Here is a 19,495-nt window from a genome sequence, read left to right as displayed (position 1 = left end):
GTCACACGCTGCCCCCATAGAGTCAGTCAATTTCACGAACCTTAGGTACGGCAGATTGTCAATCCCTTTTTGCGGGTAAAACTTTCACTAACTTTCCGCTGACGGTCATTTCGATCTACATTCTTTGGTATGGAAAATGATCACCCTTTTCCGGCATACTTGTGGTCTGCTGCGCGTTGACATCGATTCCAATCATGGCGCTTCTTATGCGGGAAATTTTCAATATCTTTCACGGCATACCTGTCTCCGGCAGCAGATTCAGTGCAATTACAATCGTCGCACTTTAAGTACGTGTAATTTGTGGCATTTGAATGAGTGCATCTGTCGTCCAATCGCCACCATCTGACATTCAAATAACCGTACTTGGGGTACCGAAGTTTGTCAGTGTTTTACCGCACAATAAGCTACCCTGGTCCCGACGCTGACATCTTTATTCACTCTCATCTGTACGGAAAATTGTCTATTCTTTATCGGATACAGCTGTCACTGATTCCGCCGTCCGACTTTGTAGTCCTCGCCACTTTTAGCGGTCAGCATTGCCAAACCTTACCGAGCATAATGTCCCTTATTCCTGATACTCGACAACATAGGCCTACATCCGTTCTGAAATGACTTTCACCATGTGAAGTGTTCCGTATCCATAGACCTATAGCAATATCCATTTTGATGGATTCTTACAGTATACAGCAGAATCCATTAGAGTATCCATCATTATCCAGTACTGAGAATCCAGCACCGGAATACATAATGGATTCCCCCAGTATCCAGCAAACCTAAGGCTGTGGGGAATACATGCCAAAATCCATTTTGGATACTATGGATTCTAGTGTCACATGCATTGTCGGTCTAAAAAACACAGACCTGGCTAGATTTTGAGAATCCATAAAAGTACTTATGATTGATACTAGCCTTGCCAGTGTAACTGAAAGCACCGTCCCTCCACCCACAGTGGGACGATGCTGAAAGTATGACTACTACAACAATTTTTTATGCTGAGTGAAAGCGTTGCAAAAGTTGAAACGCCTTAAGGTGGTTGGAAAGGCTATTTTTGCACCAATTCTTTTCTCAGACTTAATGTCAAGTTTCAAGTGTTAGAATCAAGATATTTAGTTCAAATTTTCAGGATAACTCCCTAAGTTAAGGCATGGGCGTCAAATGTTATCATGAATATGCATTAGGGCTCATGAATATTTATACAACAACACTGTGCATACGTGAGATAACAACAGGAAAGCTACATCACATCACAAACGAAGTTCGCAACTAGAACACCAGTGAGCAAACGAATTCATAAAGCACTAACCAGTGTTCACAACAAAATATAGTCTATAAGCACTTTGTGGAAACTTGGAACACACAGAAAAGGACGAAACGTTTTCGAATTTCTTCCCCAAACAACCGACCATCGACCAAGAAATCTTAATATCAGCGATACACTGATAAAGGCCAAAGTCCACGGCATAAGAAACAAGGCGACAAACGTTAACGAACAGAGTCTGACACAAACCGATCCAGACATAAGTATTCTAGAGATCAAGAGATCAACAACATAGACACTATATAAAATTAAGAAAGAGATATATCATGGAGAGACAGTTGGTACCTCAATGTTTCTATAAGCGACTGAGGAACGATCCGGTTACGAAACGTGGGGTCAAAAGGTCAAGGTGGTCTGAGACACACTTCCACGTCTCGCCATGCTTATTTTAAAATTAACAACCCATTATTCAATTTACACACTAACAACCTTACCCAACACAGACACAAAACACAGTAAAGCACATATAAGACAAGCGGCATGATGTGTGAGGCCAATTTCCAGTCTACAATTACAAATCGTTTCGGTAATACTGCGAGTAGGCGACGGGGTCATGACCTTTTGGATGGCTTGCGAGATGGCCCGATCGCGTCCACAGCGACCAAATTCTTTCGAAAATTTCAACTTGTAGAGCGCTCTATTTTTCAGAAATTTTGCTATCCTCAAACTAAGGCTTAAAAGATCTTTACAACCATACCTTTAACATGTATGATTTGGTAACGTTTCCTTTAAAAAATACCGAAATTCAAACAAGAATTGATTTTTTCCTACAAATCGTACGTATTTGGCAGAAATATCAGGGGATTAACTCCGAAATTTCCTTGGTGAAGTATATTAGTCGATTGACTTGACTCTACTCTAATATCATTTGCCGAAAAAATAAAGTTTAAACGTTGTTTACAAGATGAAATATGCTGATACATAATATAGTCGATTTTGGCAGGTAAATGTCGGGGTAAAGATCACGTGACACCTTTTATGCAAATTTAAATGACATAAACTGAAAGAGCTATCAAAACTACGTATGTGTACCAAATTTCATCAAAATATGACCAGAAGTTTTTGAGAAATGAAATTCAGCTCGAAATTCGGTCTGGACCCCTGCCTTAACTCACTTGCGTAGTATTAATATTACCAATTTAGTTATAAATATGTTGACACTATTTATTGTAAGATTTGTACGGCAGGATTTGTAAATAAAATTTGTTTTTATGATTTACATGGGTTTATATATCAAAAAATTATTAAAAATTCTTTCAAATTTCAAAATGTGATTTTTTCAAAAAGTACTTCAAATACAGGAAAATTTTGCCATACAAATCTTATCTGTAACCTTGTTAATAGGCTGTAAAAATTCCATGTCCATATCTCGTTTCAAAGTTGGATTAAATTGGTATACAATTTATGTAGGAAAACTGTTATTCTGTCAAAAATGTTGAAAACAAGCCATTATCCGTATGTATTGAAAACAAGCCATATTTGCACCCCTCTTTTAAAGTCATAGAGCAGTTTTTTTGGTTAATCTCACTTTTGACACCTCTTTGACACTCAAAGAATCTAGAAATGCATTTACAATAGCAGTCACTCACTCTGAATGCCAGCACTGCCTTGTAAAACTTTCCTGAAAACCAGCAAATAATGACTTTCCCTTTTCAAACATTTTATTAAAAGCTAGGGGAACCTCTACCATAGTTAATACACTAAGGACTCCCCAACTTCTTCTTATTTGGTCAGTTTTTCAAAAGTTTTAGCAGGCTATAACTCTGCAATGCCTTTGTGCCCAAATGTCTAGTTTTTTTTTATTCCACAGAGAATGTTGACTACTTGTATATTTTAATAGTTTTGTTGAAATTTATAACTGACGCTCTAGCCTTTCCAACCACCTTAAAAATATTACTACTTGTAAATTCGTTTTGCAATCGACATTGGCAGTGTCAAAAACGCTTTTTCCTAAAGATCCTATACACATACAAATAAAACAAAATTCCAAAACTTAATGTACGTCAAGAACTACAACGTTAACGATAGAGGACTATGGCCTTTCATGATCAATCATTTGAGTCAAGACATGGATTGCTTTTATGCTTATCAGCTTGAAACCCCCTCCCCCGATCAAATTGACCCCTCTCCAGCTGCAAGTTTACGTTTATCGATACCAGGTTTTGTTCGAGCTCGTTACAATTTGAGACGGTATATAGCTATACACAGGATGAAAAGCCAAATTATGCAACTTTATTGGATTGCATAAATTTGCATAAAGTTGGTCAGCTCCTGTACGCACCTTCATGCAGTGCATAACGGTGTGTAAACATGGTGTCAGTGGTGGTGCCTATATGCATCTTTATGCACTTGTATAAAAGGGGTTAATGGCTCACTAAAATTATGCACCTTTATGCAATCCAATAAAGTTGCATAATTTTACGTGTGAGGTAAAGATTGTAAAATAACACTGAGGATGACAACTTACAGTCTCTACAAATTGGAAAGGACTATATGTGTTAAAGAATAGCTGGATGTATAGTGAGAAACATCTAGTCACTTCCCTGGGCTCACATTTCTAACGTTCACTCTAACCATCTGGAAACCATCTTGAAGGGCTTAGGGTTTGCACTTTGGAGTCCCCGCACTGTAGTAGACACATCCCCCTCCTTCAATTCTTATCATTTTGCAACTGTCTCTTTATCTTTCGACTGAAATAAAGCTTGCGTTTTGTATACCACAGTATATGTTGCTGCAGTCATGACGAAAATAGTGATAGGTCAGGCCATGGAGGTACTACTACCTCCATGGTCAGGCAATGGCAAGTCATGCAGGGCTCTGATTCATTGCTCCATTGTCTCAAGGTGTAAATAGCCATATGTCATTAACATATCAGAAAGGTTGCCATCGATATCGCCACAGCAGTTACACATGGGATACTTCCCTTTTCGTCACACATCGTTCATTCAAATTACAAATGTGTGGAGTCAGTAGATGACATCCTATCTTGTGATAGTATTTGGTAGCCGGTATCAGACAGTTTGTGTTCGTGTCGGCTACACAGACGATCTGCCCTCTTGCGAGTTCGACTTGGTGAAAAAAAGCTATGACCTGCGACCAAACTTGCTTATTTGACACATAACCAGGAGACCTGCATTACATTTTGCACCTGAATGTCATGAAGAAAATAGTGATAGGTCAGGCAATGGCAAGTCATGCAGGGCTCTGATTCATTGCTCCATTGTCTCAAGGTGTAAATAGCCATATGTCATTAACAACAATCACGAGGACCCCCTTGAATGTATAAAAAGCGGTTTTCTTGCTTCAGTCACTGTTGCTAGAAAGTTTAACTGAAAATAGACTTTGTTCAAGTCTGCAATTTACATCAAATTCTTGTAAACTTGTTTTCTTTTAAAAGTTGATTGAACGCATTGTCATGGAGTTGCACCCGAAATCACATTTGCAGGATCGCTATCAGCCCATGGTCAGCCCTACCGCACAATGGATGAAAAAAGGAATGTCACATTTTTGTGATGCATAGAAAATTATCAGTGAAGTTTGTGTGTGTGTGTGTGTCCCTGGACGTACCACAGATACGTCCATGGAGTGTCTTGGCCGTCCTGATCATGGCAACCATGCCACAGCTGAAAAGGCCAGCGTCGACAAAGATAAAATAATGGGTGTGAAAGGGATTATCAGGTCGTCCTGTACCCTTACATCCATGACTGCATAGACTCCACTTCTAGTGCGTTCTACAACTTTTAAGAACGTCTACACTCAAAAAGTAACTTGAGTAGTTTTGCGTGGAATAAAGATGACCGTGATAGCCGTGATTGAAACAACATTTGTTTGCTGTCTTGCTCGACCTCAGCCGACTACCATGGCAAAAGTCGGAGACTGCTGAGACGGGAAGACCATTATCAAATTTGAAAATTGTGAATGTATCGGTCATTTTATCCAGATCATTTAGTGTCCTTTTCGATATTAAGTGGTCGAACCAAGGCCCCCGATATGCACTCTGTGGTCACAATGCATATGCAGTACAGTCAGGGTGAAGTGTGCAACACAGACAAAGGGAATTATTTGTTTGTGTGTGCAACAAGCATTGTCAGGGCAGGGACGTGGACACATTAAGTGTATGGCATAATGTTATGAACACTCTGGTGCACGAATGCTTCAATCGTCGTTTGTGTGCAGAGGGTCTGTGGCTTGACGAAAACCCTATGATACAACTTCTCACTTGCATCGTGGGGGTTTTGCATAGTTACTATCAAGTCGCCTGTGCCCTGGTGAGTGCATAGCAATTATCTGGCGAATCGAATACCTTTCAAAATCGATCAAGGAATGTTTAAAATGCTGAGTAAAATTAAATGCTGAACACAGAATCGACAATACTGAAAATACTTTGCTGTAGCTGATGGCACAAGTAATTTGAAATACTCTCAAAGCGAACCTACCAAAGTCTTAGTTTCCGTATGAGTAAATCGCTACAGCCAGCCATCAGTAAGCATGAATGTGAAAAGATACTATATGCTATAAGGTCAAATTATTTTGCTCTGGTAGGTAATTAAGATTGTCTTTTTTAAATTTTTCCTAGTGCTTCCTAGTGTACCAAGTATTTTCTGGCCAGATTTTAGAGTTGCAAACGTTGTATCTCGTATAACGGTGTGACCGCCAGGTTTGCCCATAAGGGTATGTAAGTGTAAGAGTATCAGGGATAGACTTCTCAAAGTCTGTTGGCATATCAAAACATAATAAATTGAAGGACTAAACATCGGCAAACCGTTGTGCTAATGGTAGGCTATTCGTGGATCGTGGAGTGAATGTCTCTTGGTCAGCAAGTAACTCAACTGAAGAGAAAGCGCGACTGGGGCCAGTCTACATCCGGGACTGTGTACCGTTAATAAATCCTGGGCTAAAATTTCCCAGGGTTAAAATAAAACTGGATCCAATGTGCCTATCAGAGATCAAGAAGTATGACGCTTGATTGTGAAATACAAGTGCATGTTGCTTTCTAATGCTGAATTCTCATTGAGAAAACAGAACAGTATTAGGAACTTATCATGCTCTTCATATGCGCTGCAGGTTTCATTATGATCAGTACACTTTGTAAAACAGACTTTCAATTTACAGACATCAAAATATTTCTATATATTTCTGACATATTAAAGTACAGCGCCCGGAGCGCCCGCTGAAAATATTAACATATGGATATCTCCGATATATATGTCTGATATGTGAAAGTCATGCAGCTGAAGGGCATGCTGAAAATATGTTTGAGATTTTAAAGTAATGCGCCCGAAGGGCGCGCCGACAACATTTTAAACATACGGATATCTCTATATATTATAGCCCAAACATGGACCTATGCGCCCGAGGGCGGGTGACCATTTGCCCGACGTAAGGAGGGCAAATGGTCTACTGCCCCGAGGGTACATAGTCCCATGTTTGGGCTATATTGTTTTTATTACATGCCTCTCTTACACATTTGTCACTCAAAATATTTAAGATTTATTGGCAAATGATAATCCAATGCTTTATTTCCATCTTAGATAAAAATCCGTTAAAAAATGGAACGATTTTCATCATCGAATGGCGCAATGATATATTTAAACTACTGTTATGCGGTTTATCAATTTTTTTCTGCAAAATTTTCCAAAACCGGATTTCATATGCAAAACATGAAATTCGACATTTTTACATAAAAAGTTGTCAAGCTAAAAGTAGTTTCGGTTCACTTTCAGTCCAATGATAACTATGCGGCCCGCGACGTCATCGGCGAGTTACCGTTGAATGCAATGGAGCGCGCGACGTTCGATATACGAGGCATGTAATAATGACATATATGTCTGATATATTAAAGTTTCGTGCTTGGAGGGGCCTCTGAAAAATATGGGGTTTTTTTATTGTTATTAAGTTAAGCACCTAAAGGGCGCGCCATGAATGCAACTGAATGATGAAATTTGTCGCTTGCACGATGCATTTTAGGCAAGTATGAGCCCGTGTCGAAATTTTTAAAACACACTGAACCCCTCCCTAATTGGGCATTCAAAAACATAGTGACCCCCTATCACCATAGTAAAAACAGGGTGACCCTCATGAATCCACTGCCCCCCCCCCCCCGCGCCGAATAAACTAACCAGTCCCTTATTATGAATATTGTACGACTTTAGCAGTTATGACTTCCTAAGAATTCCTAAGACAGACACGTTTTATAACAGCCTGGTAGCCTTATAATCCATCATAATCTTTCGCAAAATGTGCTCGTTCTTCAGACCGTGCTTCAACCACATCAAAAATCGACTCGGGGCGAGTCAAGGCTGTTTAGCGGCATTGCTACTGTTGCTAGCTTCAAAGCTCGAAAGTTATTCTCGGAAGCAGGGCAGCAGCATTCGTCAGGGCCGGATTTTGCACATTATATGGAAAGCAGTGGTTATTTCTTCGAAAATATGTGATTGGACTGCGTACTTCTCTTTTGGGCCTTGGACTTTCGCCGCCGCGCCCCAAACATCAATTAACAAACTAATCACAAGATAGTTCAGTCACGTGAATCTGTAAATTGTGATGCATCTATCTATCGTGATTAATTCTGAATTACCTAACGCATAGCAAACAGGGTCGCAGTCAGGTGTTCGAGGACGTTCAGAAGACACCATCGACTAGTTTAATTTCAGAGTTAGACGAATTCTTTTTAATTGTTTCGAGAACTATCAGTGTACCGTACTGTTGCATATGAAATAAACTTTTAGACGATGAACTTCGAAGTTTTAAAATGTGCACAGTTTTATTAAAAATAACTTTCCGAAAAAGCGGGTGCATGGGAAAAGACACCACGACTGGAGCGACAATTGCTCAAGAAAACGTCTTTTCCACTTTCTACATTTACCTTCGTTTTCCATCGAATCCCACATCAAGTTATAGTCAACTCCGAGCTCAGTCCCGCATGTAAAATTGCGACCGTGACCCGATGATATACGATAATGGATTTCATAAAAAGTGCTAGAATTTCGCTTTTCCAGGCCCGTCAGTACAAATTGGTAGTTATTATATGAGACCGATTTCAAACCATGTTCAGAATTGATGAAATAAACAGATATGATCTCCAAAAACCGTTTTTTATTCAATTGATTCATCACCTTTTCGCGTAGACCTCGCTGTGTGTATCCACATTATCGTTCGGAAAGATACCGGTATATCTCCTATATACGTAAGCTGACATGGAGAACATCGTCAGAACTACAATATTTCTGCAATGTCTCGAAACATATTGCACCACCTTGGTGAATGATACACGTCCTTGTATGTTCGTCAGAAACTAATTTCAGTTGGCCTAGGTTAGGATACGACATCGGTCAAATGAGGATGAAATATTGTACTGCAGTTCTTTCTTTCAATTTATTTTTCTTTGTATATGAACTGTATTATTCTCAATTCCCTCCATACTATTTTTGAGCATAGCCGGTGTGTACATAGCAACATTGTTGGTGTTGAAATGAATCCAAATCTGCTATTGCAACAGTAAGAATGTTGTATGTACAATAAGAAAGAGAATACAAGGTGCACGATTGGCTGTATCTGCAGTGCACTATCAATGTTAATATCAATGTATAGGCCTACTAGCCACTTTGCACAGTTCAACCGTCTAACATACACACGCACATACATATCTACGAAAGCAAGATCATAGAAGAGATTTCGTTTATTTGAAGTAGTTAAATAGGAATCACATGCAACAAAAATCGAATGAATTCTTCAAAACCGTCCTCAAAATACAAGCAATATAGGCCTACTTCGTATGACTCACACACGATTATTTCCCAAAGTTTTAATTAGGCCAAATAGCTGCTATTTTTTACCATCTTGAAAAACATCTCGCCAAATATCCGGCTCAGTGCACTGGTTGGGCACGTCTGTGTGCGTAACACGGAATATTCATGAAGATAAAAAATGCGTAAGCTGCTTAGTGTACATGCAGAGAGGCTGGACTGCAGCCTGATGCTAGGGGGTCAATGTGTACAATGATGTACCTTTATCTGGCGAAACACGAAAAATATGGTTCAGTTAGCAATATTTTTGTCTAACGAGAGCAAAAAAATAACATTTTCTTCAAGATTGAGTAAAAAATGATAGTTATAATCAAATTCTTTGCAAAGTCCATTTCGTGAATACTTGAGCACTTAAGGAGTCATACTCAGAAGACGCCATTGTTACGATTGGCGTGGCGTCGCGTCGCTTACATCTGTACATCGTACCATTCCTACCCCGTGATCGTGCCGTCAATAATCTTCAGTTGTCGATATTTTAGCTTCTACTGACATGTCCCGTCGGTGTTTAGGAATGTCTGCTAAAGAGTCTACCCTTGAATTCCTGGACCATCACGACGACTATGCGGTACGTTTGAATCTAGTGCTAGTGTGTCATCGACCGTGTCATGCAGTTATGACATGTCCGACAAGCAGCAAGCTTTATTCTCCGTTCAACCAGGACGAAACTCGCCAAAACGGAAGAGAGTACCTCTTTTCCGCACCAGCGATAGGTCGACACACACTTCAAGCCCTCGATCGTTGCTGAGTCCTGCATCAGCTGGACGGCTCTCGTGTACAATATTATGTACCAGGTATGTATAGCTGCTGTCTTATTTTAAACCAGCCCAATTGTGTCTAAGAATAAGATACGTCTACTCCTTCATGTATGAACGTGTTCAGCAATGTCTGTATCATGAGAAAACATGCCGCCAGGAATTGTCTGGTTTCGTAGGCTCGTTATGTATTTAAATATATGGCATAAAATCAGTATAATGAGGCGTTAGCTGATGACGTAGGACTATCAAGTACGGTTTCCCTGGATTAGAGGGAGGAGAACTTCGATGAGGTGCTAAATGGCCCTCGATTAGCTGATGAACAAAAGCGGGCTCCAGATCCATGACGCTATTTTGTACTCGTTGTATCAACACCAAGTGCTACTTCAGTCGACCGAACGACGGTAAAATTGTAGTTCTTATTGCATTATTCTCTGTGACAGCGAATTCTCGAGTTCAACGTTTATGCTATATAAGAATTAACAAAAATCGCAAACACAACAAAAAAGAAATACAACATTGAAAAAAAAACAAAAACAAAATGATAAAACACCGTAACAGACAAAATGGCCGAGGAAATAATCAGCCATCTGCCAAAGAAAAGCCGACAACAACATGAAATTCATCAAGAACCTTCCATCGCTCAAACTAGCAAACACGGAAATAATAGCACTAGGCAAAGGCCTAAAATTCATTCCGACACCAACAAAACCAAGCAGAATAAAACTGCTTTAGATTACCATAAAAACCCTTCGACAAGGGTCGGGACATCGTCATTGTCAACACAAAAGATTACGTACACGAATGCGAAAAGCAATTACGCAACACTCAGTATTATACTCAACTAGACAGTGACGACACAGAACAAACAATAAACAAAATACACGAACTGTTTAACAAAATGTACGACAAGAAACACATCGACCATGATACTTTTAAGTATCTTAATCCAAAAAAACATAAAAATCTGTACCCCGCAGTGATACTTATTGCCTAAAAGTTCACAAACCGCTGCAAAAAGTCTAAAAGACACACTAGTCTTAACAAAATTTACAAAAGTAAAGAAACATAGAACAAACAAACCGAACCACCAAACGGCCTCACAACGAGACCCAAACATCAATATACTTGCCTCGCTACTCGAAGAGCAAGACCACTAAAATGCATTAAAATAAATTTTCACAAACACAAACTAAGGAAAGAATCTACACTGCGACTGATGAGAAACCACACTCGGGTTTCGAAACGCAAGCATCAAAGGGCCATTGTAACACCATAGGCCCGGCTGCGTCTCGCCATAAGCTTTCCCCACACAAACAAAACATTACCGTACACACTAATCCAAACTTCCTTACAAATATCCGAAGCGAAACAAACATTTCATTAACACAAACAATCGGATAAGAATGTAGGAACACATTTTCGAAACGAATCAAACACAAACTCGACACAAAAAACATTTTGGATAGTAAGGTGGGGAGCCTCTTTCACATTTTTGCATACGAAAGATTTGGATTTTTTGTTTCACGCAAGGATTGACACTGATACTTGACTTCTTTTGTCACCAAAGTAAACGATCACTGTCTTGAGTGACAGCTTACGCTCTGCATATATGCATAGAAAATGAACACGTCATGGCTAATCCATGCATAAATGCATGTCAATTAATCGGGTTCCCCGTGATTTTCACGGGTTGAAGCGGTTTGAAACCGGACACCTGGCGGCAGTACTTGGCATGCCTGGCCAAACGTTAGATACTTTGCCATGATCTGGCAAAGTATCTAACGTTTGTTTGTTTTAAATCATCCATATTCCTGATAATTTCAATGAACATCGAATTTCCAGGTCACTTTATGCTAATGTGACTTTTAGTGGTTTGCACCCCGGGATGACTGTTGATTCATGTAAGGGACCGGACAAAAATTAAGGGCGAGGGGGGGGGGTTGGTTGGTGTTTTTAAAGGCCTGTGTTGGCACCTGATTGTCTCACCAGAAATATTTACACACCAGATTACAATTTCAATGGAAAACAACAGGCTATCAACCCTCCATAGTCCTCTTACATACTAGAACAAAGGCAATTCTAGGGATCAGCAAAAGTGCCTTTTTAAATCCATGGAAAATAATGCCCTTCAAAAAGTGTTAGCAAGAACATGATTCTCCCTCCCAAATTTTTGTATGACCCGTGAGTCACAGTCTGTGTAAATGATATCTTAATTATTGACATATAAGTTCTCATTTGACTTTGAACTTTTAAAGAATACCTTTAACCAAATAGAAATAATCAGTAGAGTGAAAGTTGAATATCATATTTGTTGTTCACATCTGCTCTTTAACCATTATTCTCATCATGTACATTCATATCAATTGCCAAACATTGATAAGAGCACAGGTCTAGCTTGTGTTGTATTTAAGCAATAAAGCACACCCAGCGACGGTATACCACGAGATTTTGACCAGTTCACGGCATATATGCATGAGCGATAGCGAGTGCATATATGAAGTGAAATGGTCAAAATCAAGTGGTACATCGTCGCTTGGTGTGATTTATTGCTATTATATCATAACAGTATATTTAAATTCTGGCGTGGAACATCATAAATGGATTTTCCCTCAAGCTGAGAGCACGCGCCTACAGATATATAGCGAGTTGTGTATTGAAAAATCATGGTTTCAACAGACTACAATGTATAGTGAATAAAAATTTTTGATGGAATCCAAAAATCAAATTTCTTGTACACAGATATATATTACCTCAAAATTTAAAGGGTACAAAAATCACATAAATTATCAAACCTGGTACATTGTATAGGGGAAAACTGTCAATATTTTGCCTAACAGATTCCAATGTATCATGATTTGATATTTTTTGGTGAAGCACTGTATTGGCCACATCTTGTTTTCAAATAGTTGCAATAGTTGCGCAAAATGATAACCCTGCCCCAAAGGTATGCATGACAATTCAAAAATGCTTTTTTTTAAAATAGCGACCCACCAAAAAGCCTTACCCCAGTAATTTCACCAAAAAGCCTTACCCCCAGTAATTTCTGTTCAGTCCCCATGAAAAATAATTCTAGGAACACATGATTGATACGCTCTATTGTTTGTTTAACCTCTACTCAAAATGGCTGTGCATGAAGGTTAACAAAAGATTATGATGTGTTGCTATCCTTTCTTTTGAAATTGCAATAAGTGGAATATGTTTGTAGATTTTTGAATTCAATCCCACAAGTCTTCTTATTCTTTTCACTCAAATTTATGTATGTACTCTGGCTCAATGACAGAAAAGAGCCCCTTGATATTTTTTTATCTTTTTACTATAGAGGCATTATATCCGTGTTGTCAATTATTTCCTCTGTCACAATACGGATAGTTTTCAATCGGATTCGAACCCACAACATACGGCATCAGTCGCCTAGCTGAGAGGCCTGAGACAGAACAGTCGGCTAAATCTCCACTCCAAAAAAGAGTGGTTCAATAGCCGCTAAGTTGTTACATTTTTCTGACTGAGACCTCTCAACACGTTGTAGAGTTCGTGAAGCACTCACGCACTCATCATCACTATCATAATAGTATTAATTTATAAGGTTATAAATAGTGCAAAGTAACATGACATAGCATGTTTAATGCCCCACTAGCTGTAACTCGTGAAATTTGTTGACCTCAGAATATGTTCCAATTATGTCGTGGTTTTCTCTGAATTCTACCCTCTGAAGGGATATTGGCTTTTACTGCATTAGGAAACTTCCTTTGAGAAACATTTATACAGTAAACTCAAATTTTAACAGCCATTTTGATTATCGCCCCTTTTCAAAAATTGGTAATATTAACAAGGAGAGAGAACATACAATGTCACGGTTGAAAACATTCACCTCTAGGGTGAACATTCAATCTAGGATGTCAAAACAGGGGGACAATCATGAATGTGGGCCCGTACTCCTGTCCCAAGGGGGTCATTTAAGAAAATCAGGGGCGGCCATTGTCAATATACATGTAAAACCCTTGAATTTTCTGTGGAAAATACTATAGTTTATCAATATGTGACCTAAATAAAGTAATCGTTATATCGAATTTTATTAAAACCCTTTTCCTGCCAGACAGTATCCCTTCCCCATCAGCCAAGTCAGTAAAAACCAGTATTGAGCCAAAACATGACATATTTTCACCCACTTGGCTTGGTCTGTTATAGCATCTTTAGTCCAAAGAATCAAGTTTACAGTTTTCAACAGCTTTCAAATGTACAGTATTATGATAAAATATGAAATATGTTGTGTTTCATTAATTTTAACCATCTTGACCTGGTGATGAAATATGGACTTGGCAGGAAAGGGTTAAACATACCAGTAACTTGTATGTATTAGGAAATTTATGATCATTTGTTCTGACCAAAGGGTTTGCTCTTGAAAATCAGAAAATGATGCTGTTCAAAACGAGCATAACTGACCTGCATGGATGCTTTCCTTGCAGTGTTCAACGTTTTATGGACTGTGACATTGTAGACTTCAATTTGAGGGCATACCCATCATTTACATTCATGGCAATGCCACATGCATACAGCTCCAATGCACTGTTGACTCTACATCACTCCTTTCTACCCAACTTCCTTTGCACCACCTTATATCCACCAAAAATTTAATCAGCAGTGAGTTGTTGAAGTTATCCATGAAAATAAATATCAAAATCAGGCAATATGGAGACCTTTTCAGCCTCCACAAAGCATGCCGGGAGAAATGCCCAGATGATGACGTAAAGTTTTCGGGTTTGGTGCATTGACTAGAAGGTCTGATCTAGGGAGTCTCATAACAGTTTAGACATTATGCCTGCCTGAAAGTTACAGATGTACCAATAATCGTGCATGAGATTTCGACAAGGCATTCTGCATGATTCGAAACCTGAATTGAAAACACCTCCTCTAAAAATTGTTGCTGGTAAAGATTGGCACGGCATGAGTTTTCAAAATTATAAGTACAGTGCATGTTTTTATGTATGCAAAGACCGTTTCCAAGAATTTTTCCCGACATTTTTCCAATGACTGGTTGAGAGGTTGTTGGCTTTTAGATTTTGACCATTCTCAATTATTTTCCCAAGACTGCACAATTGACAGCAGAAAACGGCTACTCGGATTTGCGATCCCTTCCTACAAAATGTACCTCCATTGCAGTTTCTAATTACCGGTAACTCACGATTAGAGTTCAAAGGGGTTGTGAGAACAGGAAAATTGTAGTGTGTAGTTTATGACTCTACGTTGAAAGGATAAATTTAAATTTCATTTAGTGCCCCTAGAACATGAAAGTGTGTTTGAAGTTTAATTTAGTGCCCCTGAGAACATGAAAGTGTGTATGCACAACTATTGTTTGTTAGATGAGGGACACTCCATTTAGAGTCGACAGATGAGCCGTTTCTGGTCGTCCGCTTTGTCTCTCCCTCCCCCACCCCTTGGGGAATGGTTCTTTGAATTATCTCGTCATCCGCCCATTCTTTTTCTAATGTTACTAAAAAATTAGCACTTTGAATTATTTTTCGATAACCATTTTTTGTTATAAAAAGATTTATCCATATTTTAAAACCAGCGTTGCAATGGCTAAATATGCAGAGTAATTACGTCATGCAATTCTCTTCGGGCATTCAGGGTTTTATCCAGGGTTTTTGCTCGTATGTACGGTGATGGGATTTAATGTTAGGGCAAATATTTAATCACATTGCAATCTCTTTCTTGGCCAAAGTTGCATGTACAGTCCCAGTGGGTACTTAATAAAAAGTGTATACATCACCAAAATCAGTTCATTCCCACAAACTTATTTCGGTTTGAATGTAAAATAAAAAAAACCAATGCTAGAAGATACAGCTAGTGGGGCTTTAAGTTAACATGAGATTAATTCTAATCTTACCTAAACATGATATGTCATTTTATTTTGCATCATTTAATTTTTAACTTTCTAAATTATTTCAATTTCTGCTGAAAATGAAATGTGGTGTTATTTTCAACATGCACATTTTGGATATTTATATGACCATCGATGTAAAAAGAGTCAATTTTTCATCAATGGTCTGACAGTCTACCAGCTCTGAGATACTGCAGGAATGCATAGTGCAGTGTGAATCCAATTATGTTGAGCCTTTTTAGGCCATGAAAATGCTTGATATATTTCTGATTCAAATATGTGTCGATGGACTGTCAGATTAATATGGTTATTCATCGTCATTATTGTGGCTTGAAATGTGATTCATCATCTGTGTTTGAAATAATTTGATTTTTCTCGGTAGGATTTTTAACTTTTTTTTATTTTCTTGGAAGTTGCAGGTCCCCTGGAAGTACATGTATTTATTAGGCGTTGAACAAATAGGGAAAGTGTAGTGCCCAAAGGAATGACAGTCACACAAAAAGGCATGCCAACAACTGGGAACAATATGAGAGGTATGTACTACAAAGTCTGCACTGATAAGTTTTTAGTCTAAAGTAGTAAACTTCAAAGGGCAAGTTAACCAATTACCAGTGTTGGTAAATTATAGTACCGGTACATGAACATAGTTAAGCAGAACCATCACGACACAAGTACGACAATTTACTTAGCTGAACGTTGATGTTTGGTTATATTTGCCGGGCACCTAACAGCCATAAGCGACAAAATCTGCCTTTATAATCTTCTTTTGAAGATACAGATGTAATCGATAGTGATGCAGCTTAGCCCATGTCAAATTTTGAAATCACAGTGAAATATGTAAACCCTGGAAATTATTATAGAAAAGCATAGTGTTGAAACAACTTCAGGGGCTCTTACATGTACATGAGTTCCAAACACAAATGTACATGACATACAATAATTGCATAGTCAAACCAAGGAAATGTTCTTTTTAATACTGTCTCCTGACACTGGCCAAAATACTATTGAATGAATCCATGAAGTGTGTTTTATGAACCTTGTCTGGGAAACAAAACTTTGAAACAATATCACAAGACAAACTGAGGTTGCAGAGTATGTTGCAAAATGTGTAATGAAAGATGAAACAATCCTCTGTTCTGATAACATGTTCCAGATTACATGACATGCTCAAAAACCATAATTTTATCTTTGACTACAATTGAACGAAACTATTTTCGGAACGACATACAGTGTGCAAGAAAACCATTGCTTTTTTCAAAAATTGTAGCATAATATATATGTTTTCATAATTGTACTGTCCCAAATACACAAACATGACCCCCAACAGATCACTAGCATGTGATTTCCAAACATTTAACAAATTCACTGCTCTCCCCTGTAATGAATCTAGCAAGCATGTTATTGTTATTCAATCACCATAATTCAAATGCCATAATCCAGCGGGGACTACATGTATGTCATCAGCAATGACTTCTAGATCAAGTACTGAGAGATTAACTCTTAATCCATACTATTGCTGGCACCCATACGCAGTCACTTCAATCTTTGATTTGGGTGATTCCCAGCGTGACATGCCTCTTTTTAGTTCAATATATGTAAATGTTTCCAAAATTTCCACACCTCATCAGTAATATTCCACTCTCACCTGCTTATGGGTATACATTTCCCAGCTTATTCGATATGCAAGAGCATGCAGTTCATATGGTGATTTTGTAGAGAGACATGGCCATCTCTCTTTCAAACTGTTAAATCAAGGTTACACCAGAGCAAGACTTGTCTCTACATTCAAACGCTTTTTTGGCAGGTATCGCAAGCTGGTTGATAAATACGATATCTCTCTTCGACAATGATCACTGATGGCATCGGTGACATGGGGCCTAGTTAGTGACCACTACCTATCTGACTTACAGATTGATATATGGCGGGTGCCACATGTGGGGCAGGATGCGCTTACTATTTTCGAAACACCTGACATCACTTCTTGGTCTTTTGGCCAGAGGTCCATATATCTTTCTTTCATGAATTTGGCTTTGTTTGTGTACCGTCTATTTACTGTCTGTTCTGTGCTGTTTTGTGTCTATGTTTACAACTATTGTCTTACAAATTTTGACCTAGTGTTATTGGATTATGGATTGGTATGATTGCGATTATTTTACAAGGCACTATAGATCAAAGCTGCATGATACAAAAATATTCTACCTCAATATTCCATCCTAATTTGACAGATTTAATATTCTAACGTATATGTTTTACTGTATTAGTTCTCGACCAACGTAAAAAGACTTGGTCCATTTGCTGAAGCATTAATTGATGATATGTTTTGCAAAATTAATAGTGGAAGCATGACCATGCATACACCATGTGTCTTGGAGATACATTGATGTTAGTCTCTCCTAACAAAAACAGGAATATTTAGTCAATGAAATAGTCAATGAATCAGTGAAAAAAACGTTTTTATCTTCATATTTGTATATTATGGCATAAACTTATCAGATTGATGTGCAACAGTACATAGATGACCAGTTTATTCATCAAGGGAGCATTCAGTTATTACAGCCAGCACAATTTGAACGGGGTGGGGTTCACCTTAAATTTGAAAATGCAAAGGGGGTCATGTATTTTTCCAACACCATCGGGGTCACTTAATTTTCTTAAGTATTTGTCCTGTTAAAAAAGCAGTTTAAGTGTTCAAAAACTTTTCTTGGAGATAAAATGATTCGCTGCATTATTTCTCTCTCGGTAGTCATTTAATTGTAAATCTGAACAAAAGTGTAATTATCTGCCACATAAACATCTTGCCTTGGCAACTCTTAGGCTTGTCTTATTGTAAATCGAGCTCACTGAGGGCAATGAACAATTTCTATTACTTACATATTAGAGATATAGCAAGTTTAGTCAGGGAAAATATTTAACAGTGACCTGTTGACCACTAGTACTATGAAAAGTGAAATAAGTTTAGTTGAAATTCCAATATCATGACTGTTGTCCACATCTGAACTTTCAAACACCCTATTTGAATCAAGTACATTTGTATCAATTGTCAAACACCTCAGAAAGCACAGAATGTGTTTGTTAAGCATTGTAAAAAAAATTATTCACATAGACTCCAATGTATAGTGAAGCAACATTTCAGTGAAATTCAGAAATCAAATTTCTTGCATACATATCAACTTTTAACCATTGTAGTCTAATGAAGTACTTTCAAATGAATTATCAAAGGTCTATAAATACACAGATTTAAACAAAAAAAAACTAAATGGATTCTGATGATTATTCTGTGTATCGTTATTTACAGAAATTGAAGGACGTAAACGGGGCTATCCGAGGACTAGCATGAAGCTGAACACATTGATAGTTGTGTGTGTTTCTTCTGAGGACAGCGAGCAGGACAGAAGTTGCAAGGGTGGTGCCTTTATTCAGAGACACTTGCCATGGGATAGAGAAAGATGTGAAACTGCGTACAGTATGGAAAAACACTTGCATCAAAGGAAATGCATATTGAGGCTACCTTGTATTGAGGGCGTGGCCTCAATCAGACCAGAGCGTGAGGATGAGGATGGTGGGCCATGAGCCGTTATACAGACAAATGACAATATCAACAGCGCTGACAGCTCATTACAGGACAATGTTTAATGTATAAGTATATTGGTCACCCCCCAGTAGAAATAACAAATTTTGATGAAAAATCAAAATTTTACTTTTCATCAAAAATATATGTCTTGTCATTCTGTCTTACTGT

At 38.3% G+C, this 19,495-nt stretch overlaps 1 long non-coding RNA gene across 2 annotated transcripts; it reads left to right on the top strand.

Annotated features, from left to right (window-relative positions):
- The first annotated feature begins 9,727 nt into the window (after positions 1-9,727).
- On the top strand, positions 9,728-19,106 carry LOC139121010 (uncharacterized). 2 transcript variants are annotated; one of them, XR_011549197.1, is made up of 3 exons: positions 9,728-9,914; positions 16,170-16,289; positions 19,052-19,106. It is a non-coding gene; the product is annotated as an uncharacterized lncRNA (long non-coding RNA). The 2 variants fall into 2 exon arrangements; XR_011549196.1 differs by having other exon boundaries at positions 9,729-9,914; positions 16,176-16,289.
- The last annotated feature ends 389 nt before the right edge of the window (positions 19,107-19,495 follow it).

This window comes from Ptychodera flava, chromosome 21 (assembly GCF_041260155.1).
Source record: "Ptychodera flava strain L36383 chromosome 21, AS_Pfla_20210202, whole genome shotgun sequence".
NCBI classification, from domain to species: domain Eukaryota; kingdom Metazoa; phylum Hemichordata; class Enteropneusta; family Ptychoderidae; genus Ptychodera; species Ptychodera flava.
Note: the sequence above shows the minus strand (reverse complement) of the source record. Positions and strands in the feature narration are given on the sequence as shown.